Source organism: Solea solea, chromosome 1 (genome assembly GCF_958295425.1).
Source record: "Solea solea chromosome 1, fSolSol10.1, whole genome shotgun sequence".
Classification (NCBI taxonomy): domain Eukaryota; kingdom Metazoa; phylum Chordata; class Actinopteri; order Pleuronectiformes; family Soleidae; genus Solea; species Solea solea.
This window is the reverse complement of record NC_081134.1, coordinates 35,929,470-35,936,968: the sequence shown is the minus strand read 5'-3', so window position 1 is coordinate 35,936,968 and position 7,499 is coordinate 35,929,470. Positions and strand designations below refer to the sequence as shown.

At 40.5% G+C, this 7,499-nt stretch overlaps 1 long non-coding RNA gene across 4 annotated transcripts in view; it reads right to left on the bottom strand.

The window, feature by feature from the left end:
• Positions 1-1,522: 1,522 nt before the first annotated feature.
• LOC131467646 (uncharacterized) overlaps positions 1,523-7,499 on the bottom strand; it is an 83,992-nt gene continuing 78,015 nt past the window's right edge. For all 4 annotated transcript variants that reach the window (XR_009241525.1, XR_009241524.1, XR_009241526.1 and 1 more), the window contains 2 exons: positions 4,409-4,476; positions 1,523-4,275 (listed from right to left, as the gene is read on the bottom strand). This is a non-coding gene — a long non-coding RNA (uncharacterized LOC131467646). The remainder of the gene's footprint in view (positions 4,276-4,408; positions 4,477-7,499) is intronic.

Below are 7,499 nucleotides of genomic sequence, written 5' to 3'. Positions count from 1 at the left end.
ACTTTTGAACGAGGGTGACAATATTTTGACCTCACGTGGTCCACGCTGATGGTCCTATTTCCAGATTTGTCTTCTCAAGTTCCAGGAGTTATCGAGTCAAGTTGACACTGCAAATGTCTTAAAGTCGGAATAAAACTCATCCACTTTTTCTAAGGAAGTCACACATCCTCACTCACTCTCACACATCTTCTACCGCTTTATCCTCAGCATGAGGGGGGCGCTGGTGCCAATCCCAGCTGACACAGGGTCACCAGTCCATCACAGGGACACAGAGACAAACAACCATTCACTGTGCCAGTCAATTTAGAGTGTCCAATTTGCCTAATCCCCAAATCTGCATGTTTTTGGACTGTGGGACTGACATCCCTAATCCTGACAAAGCCAATTATCAGATTGAAAAATGTAGTTTTGTGCTGACTCAGAGATGCATGCAGCAAAAGTTGAGAGCGTTCAATTTTTCGTGTCCCTTCTTTGTTGGTTTGTAGAAAGCCTCGTCTTTAAGACACAAAACACACATCTGTTAAGGTTGCCATAGAAACCTAATGGTGAGTTCTGTAAAGCAAGCTATAAAACACATTTATATAAAAGGCTTATTATACGGCTACGAAAAGCAAATGATTTAGATTTTAAAGCAATAGTACCAGGCTGATTTTTAAATATCTTTTTACCGAAATGGATACAGGCGTAATGTCACAGCTCGACAGAAGAAATCAGCGAATGAAAAACTGTTAAAGTTCTTGTTCACCTCCAGAGTAACTGTGGTCTAAAACACAAAGGTTTTCCCTCCTTCCTGCTGCACCTGGTGCAGTAAATGTAGATTTTGTCAGGGAAAAGTGAGACGTCCCCCACCGAGAGACGAGAAGCGCGTTTAAAGTCTGCGTTAATGAGCGGAGACGGGCGATGAATTCATTAGCTGCAGCCATTAGTGAGCTTATTACAAAGTCTAAATTAGAGACTGAGTCAGTGTTAAGGCATTAACGGTTTGCCTCCCGTTAACACGCGGGGAGTAAATCAAGTGCTTACACGGAGACAGCGGTATATGGGCGGTGAATTAATCAGACGCGTCCGAGCGGGAATGATCAACGTCTGCGTCAGAGGCAACACAGACAAACGCTTGTAGTTTGTAATTGTGACATTTTCAATTTAATCTAAAACTGAGAGGACTTTGTTATCGTGTCCGTGCGTATTTATAACACTCGCGTACGTGTTCTAGTGCTACACACGTGTTTAGATATATGAAACACAGAGGTTCATGATAATGAGTCTTTTATGAATCATCGAGCAGTAGTTGTTTCTCATTTGTTCCTGAATTTCTTTTAGATCGCGGCACGATGTTTTCCTTTTTTGGGATCTTTTGGCCGACTTCACTTTGTCTGACAGGTTCTATTTAAGTCGTCTCTTGATTCAGTAGGTCTGGCAGTAATCAGGCCTGGGTGTGGCAAGTGAAATTTACCACAGTGACCTCATGATTTTACATGTAGGTCATGTAGGTTTGGATAGTTTTTTCCCCATAACAAATAAACCCCATAACAAATAAAATCATCACTTAAAAACTGCATTTTGTGTTTACTTGGGTTATCTTTGTCCAATATTTAAATTTGTTTGATAATCTGAAACATTTAAGTGTGACAAACATGCTAAAAAATGTCCCAGATTCGCTATGGTGACAACTGGAGAGGGAGAAGCCGAAAGACAAAGGATTATTAGGGCCCGAGCCACGAATGCCAGGGGCCGAAACGGCTCTTTGCGGTCATGTTTGAGAGGCTTAATGTGTATAGAAACTCTTGAAACTTTGCATGGAGGTCAGGTTTGACAAAAATGCGATATTGGCATAGTTCATGGACCCGTGTGTTTCTCAAGGGCTCTATAGCGCCCCCCCAAGTTCCACCAAATTTCCCGAAACTTGGTGGGAAGATGTTTTAGACCAAGATGAACACAAATTTTGGAAATAAATGAGCGAACTCGTCTGAGCACATTTGTTGCACAAATTTGTGAGATTTACTTTGACAATCCTTTCTGAATTTTGATTCAAACCGATGAAACTGCACAGTTAAAATGTAAAAAAAACCCTCAACCATGTGAACAGCAGTGTAAAAACAACTTCTAAGCTTTGGCCTCCACATGGTGAATAAGTAAGCCCCACAATGATTAGTCCTCACCCTAAGCCTAGACCTTATATTTCCTTTTTGCACAAAGCTGAACTTAATTTCAACCAGATTCTCACATTAATTTCATTTTTTCTCCAAACTCTACTTTCATCTTTGAGAATATGAACTCTTGTTGCATCAGCTCTTCTAGTTTTGCCTTGAAAGCAAAGGGTTAAAGAACCTGATGACACGGCCTGATCCATAATCTACAATAATCTACACTTCCCCTCCTTTTCTTCATGTTCCCCGACGTAATTAAGGGGAAACATTAAGAAAAAGAGGGGAAGCGTATAGGTCACGGTTCAAGCTGTGCTCGTCTCAGGCTCTTCAGGTTTTCTTTTTTTAACCCTTTGCTTCACACTTGAGAATCCTTTTGTTTTTAAAGGAAAAGGTTAAAGAATCTGAGACAGACACAGCTTGATCCGTAAACTTCACTTCCATTTTTAGTCCTAATGTTTCCCCTGTAAAATCAGTGGATCTTCAAGGGGTTTCTTTGGCAAACACCCATCCATATTCTCAAGACATACTGTATATTGATAATTTCCTACACTTTATAATCATCATTTTAAGGGAAATACACAAGGAAACTAAAGAATATATGTATATTTTTAATCTTATAGGGACTCCTTGGCTGAGAACATCATCTTTAAATGTTTCCCAGTATCTGAACTCAGTGTACGTTGGCCAGATGTTAGTTTGTTTGGACCACCACAGTTCAGACCAGTGACACCAGGAGGAGGTGCAGCACTTAGGCCAATTATCCCAGCAGGAAATGAAGGGCTCCTATTATTAGACTGATGTAGCAGAATGCACACACACACACACACACACACAGACAGAGGGAGAGAGTTTCAGTAAATTGTTTTGTGTTTACTTGATTGTTGGGTGTCTAAGTTTAAACTGAGAGCAGACATGGCCGAGAAACGTGCGACTCCTTTCAACAAACATTGATCAAACATGAGGTTTCCCGGATTTCCCGTCCTCAACATTAATAGAAAGTGGATAAAGTTGTTTCACATTTGCATAACATAATGAGAACTATTCTGGGGTGTGTTACAAGATGCACTGTTTAACAGGGGCGCTGCACTGTAATACATGAATATATACATATATACATGAAATACACGCTGCAATTTTCTTTTAATCTGTTTTTTCAATTCTGTGGAAGTACATGAGCAAATCACAAGACCTGATTGCTTGCTGGTATCAGATATTTTTGAAAAACGGATGCCAAAAAAGACAGTTTAATTCCGTAAAAATGTCACTTTATGCTTTAATGATCATCTCAAATGCTTGAAAGCTTTCAAATGCAAACTTCAGGAATCTTTTGGAAAGCACCAAGACGGAATTTGCAAAAAAACTGTAGCCCCAGTAACGTAAAAAACAAATGTGAAACTTAGATAAATAAATGGGAAACCAATCAATCTGCAACCCTATGCTGTGACTGAGAAGGTGACAGTGGTTAAAAGTGTTCAATGACTAAAAGTAAAAGAGGCAAATAAATGTTAATAGGAGTTAATAAAGCAAACAACCTTATTAGGTTGCATAATGGAGACGACGAGCATGTCTCAATAACACAGAGGGAGGTCGTCCATGAACAATGAGGTCAATCACCAACAGGGTGGAGACCTCCTGACCGTGACCCTGACACAGTCATCCACATCAAAAAAAATAAAAATGTAGACATACACTGTAACAGAGGGAGGGTTTTTCAGAATAAAATGCACTAACTTTGACATTTAACTGATTTTAAACGTTCACATTCAAAAATAATAACATAAAATACAAAATATGTGTAAAGAAATTAAAAATAAATAAAGGGAAGTGATAAAATGGATATCAGAGTGCGTTACATGAAGTATGACCATTCTTACAGAAATGGCCTTAAGATAAAAGAGAATAGGATCCCAAGTTTTGTCAGAGCAGCTCCTCATACAGTGTAAGAAAGATATCAGATATTTTAGCCAAGAATTGAGGGATGGAGGTTTTTGGTCTTTCCAATGAAGCAGAAATATGCAGACGGACTGTAAGAGAAGAAAAGGCAAGAATATTCCTCTCCTTTGAGATGAAACAGGTACATTTTTCAGGGTCAAGGAGATTAATGGGCTTTTTGCAGAATGGGCTGAGCCTGAGACAGGAAAAAAAACATATGGGTAGATGATGATTTTTATGCTTCATGATTTATATTTATTTCATACTCCTTGATTGAAAATGAAAGACATCAACCGCAAGCAGCACGAGAGAAAAAGTGTTCTTCTTACGCTGATCGGAAGTTGGAACGGGGAGGGACTTCACCTCGGAGTTGACTGCCTTCGTAAAAGCGACGTATCTGTATCAATGCAATATTTTACACACACAAACAGAATAGCAACAGATCCACAAACAAAAATGAATTAGTATACATGTGAAGAGCAAATAACAGTAAATTAGCAGAGTTTTTATCATTAAAGTGAATGGCAGTCGTCTTGGAACACTATGGAAATCTGGGACATTTCACAAAATTACAGGAACTGGAACAGGAACGCACAAACAAAGTCAAAACATCAAGGTCAAAGTCAAATCTGCTGCTTCTAGCTGTGTACTTGAATCACTGACTGCATTCAGTGGTCCAGTTGCACTCTGGGTAACGTGGAAATCCACTTTTAGAATGTGTTTAAACTTTATCGATTTAAATCATTTTAAAAAACTGTCCTTTGTGCACATTACTTTATATTAGTATACTTAAGCCCAAAATGACTTTTCAGGATCTGTGGCACAAATAATAGTTGTTGATCTGAACCTGTCGGGCAACTCTGCCCTCAGGCCAAGGTTAACAATGTGCCGTTTCATGTCCGGAACAAAAGAACCGAGCTAAATCCTCCTCATATGTTCACGTTGTGGACATTCCAAGCTTTTCCCCTGGTCATTAAAGCTGTCTAGTAATGAAACTCAAGCCTCACCTTGACTCATGGATGGTCCCAGTAAAAAAAAAAAAAAAAAAAAAGCCACTCAGGATGTGCTTAGAAAGTGTTTAAGAGCGCGCACATGTGCACACGTGCACTCGTCGAGTATTTCTTTTCATCTCGGGGTGAAAATGTTTCAGGTTGCCATTCTTGGAGAGCACCGTGCTCGCCCGCGGAGAGATATGATGTCCATGCATCGATCAGTCATGTGTGCACAGCGTCTCCCTGCAGCTACACCTCGGTCAGGATACCTGGACTTCACACCGCGTCTTTCCCAGCTACTGTGTGTGTGTACAGAGAATTCCTTAACTAGCTGATTTATTAGGCAACACAAGCATCGTACAAACCCAAACCTCATGTGCACTAACCCCGGCTTTCTCCTCGAGGCTACTCTTTTCCGGCCTCTCATGCCCCTTATAGAAAAATGCAGAAGGTTGTGGGGTCAGCAAATTCATTGCAACGAAGGTGCTACAAGCGGGAGCGACTCGTTTGATCTCAGCAAGGTGCCTGTCTCAAATAAATTAACCAGCAATCAGGGCTATTTAGTTTGGTTGGGGGCCATTTGTGCAGGCATCATTAACATGGCCAAATTCAAGTATTTATGGGGAAACGTGTGCTTTGTCCTCAGTGAAACTCTTTGTAGAGGCTAAACGTGCAGTGCAGGGGTCCTGCTTCAAATTGCTGTGACTCAGTACCCGAATGATGAACTTTCACGGTAAAAGTATAATAACTTTTTTAATGAACACATTGCAGAGGTAGGTGGTGTTTCTTCCACTTCAAAAGCCCCTCGTTTCTCATATAAATGAAAGGCGCTCATTGCAAACAGGAGCCGCTGCTTTACCGTTTGTCTCAACACATCAGTCACTTTGTAGTCGATAAGGGCCTTGAGTTGAACCGCTGTGTCATCATTCAATACAGATGCTTAGTGCTCTTGATTTTTAATTTAAAGAACAGAGAGACGTTTACACCTCCAGATAAAAAGCTGGGTGCTATAAACAAACACCACCACAGACATACATTCTATACGCTACCACTCTAAACCTGAGACCACACTTCCTTCCTTCAGCTGCCTCAGTCACGATCAGAATGGGAGGTTTTTACACCCCCTTGCTTTCTTAGTTCCAACCATTTTTCTGCCGTCAGTGGATTATACATGGCCTCCACAGGGAGCTGCTGTGAAGTCATCCACCAACACACCATTACAGGTGGTCAAACGCGTCTGACTGTTCGCCCACGTCACGGCAGCAGCAGCAGCAGCAGCAGCCGCAGCCGCAGCAGAACGCAGGGCTGTGAGATTTCTGTGAGCTCAGGCAGAGGAGGTTTCCATGCTGAGGGCGGCTTCGGCTCTGAAGTATCGTCATCTGGACTTCCTTCCAGGTTAACCATGTGTTTACCGCAACAATAGACGTCCTAACATGTATTGTGGATTAAATAGAAAGAAAAAACATCAATTACCTCTACCTCTACATTTTAGCGTCTAATCGAAATATCTTACCAAAAACTGCTCTATCAAGTCTTCATCTTTGTTTTGTAGATCTCTTTGATTGTTTTTACTCACTTTTCATTCATACATACAATAAACACATTTGCACAGATTTGCTTTTATAGTTGAAACATTCACCAATCGGTTTCCCTCTGTAAATAGAGTATTTGTAAGTGCAGCAGTTTGACACCGTGTTTTTAAAAGTGCTACTAAATAAAGAACAAAGAACAGTCACAACAGCTCTTTTATTCAAAAAGACACAGCACGTTTACATGCATGTTAAAAGTCCAATTTAAGTCAGACTAAGAAAATAATTTGGTTTCCCTAATGTAAACCCATTAGCCCAACTAAAATTGAGCCAGTCTTAGTCGGACTAACATACATGGATAATGTGATTCATAGTCTGATTACTCCTGCATGCATACGCTTAGTCGGACTGGAGTCGAACTTGTCGTTCTGCCCACGCACCAAAATACTTCCCGAAGTAGAAGACGTATAAACTGCGGCAGCGGCGAATAACACAGCAACCAGGAAACGGATTGAATACGCAGTAGCTTATAGAGAGATACAGCGCCACCTACGGAGAGGGAGTCAGACAATGTACATACACTACAAGTGGTCCGAATGCCTGTCGAAGTCGGACTACGGCCTTAGCTCAATTAAACTGCATGTAAACGTACTGACAGTTGCACTACTGACCCTTGTGTTACTTTCTTTTACAGAGACATTACTCAAAACATGGTTAAAAACATTTCCTGTCATCAAGGTCAACACTATGAAGACATCTTTCTATTTTGGACAAAGCTGTAAATGACAAAACAAAAGTGAATCATTACAGATATGTCTGAGTAAATTCTAGACTTCTCCCACTGGAAGGACTTTCATTTAATCATGTGGCATTTTAAATGTTGGTAATATGTGACAAAT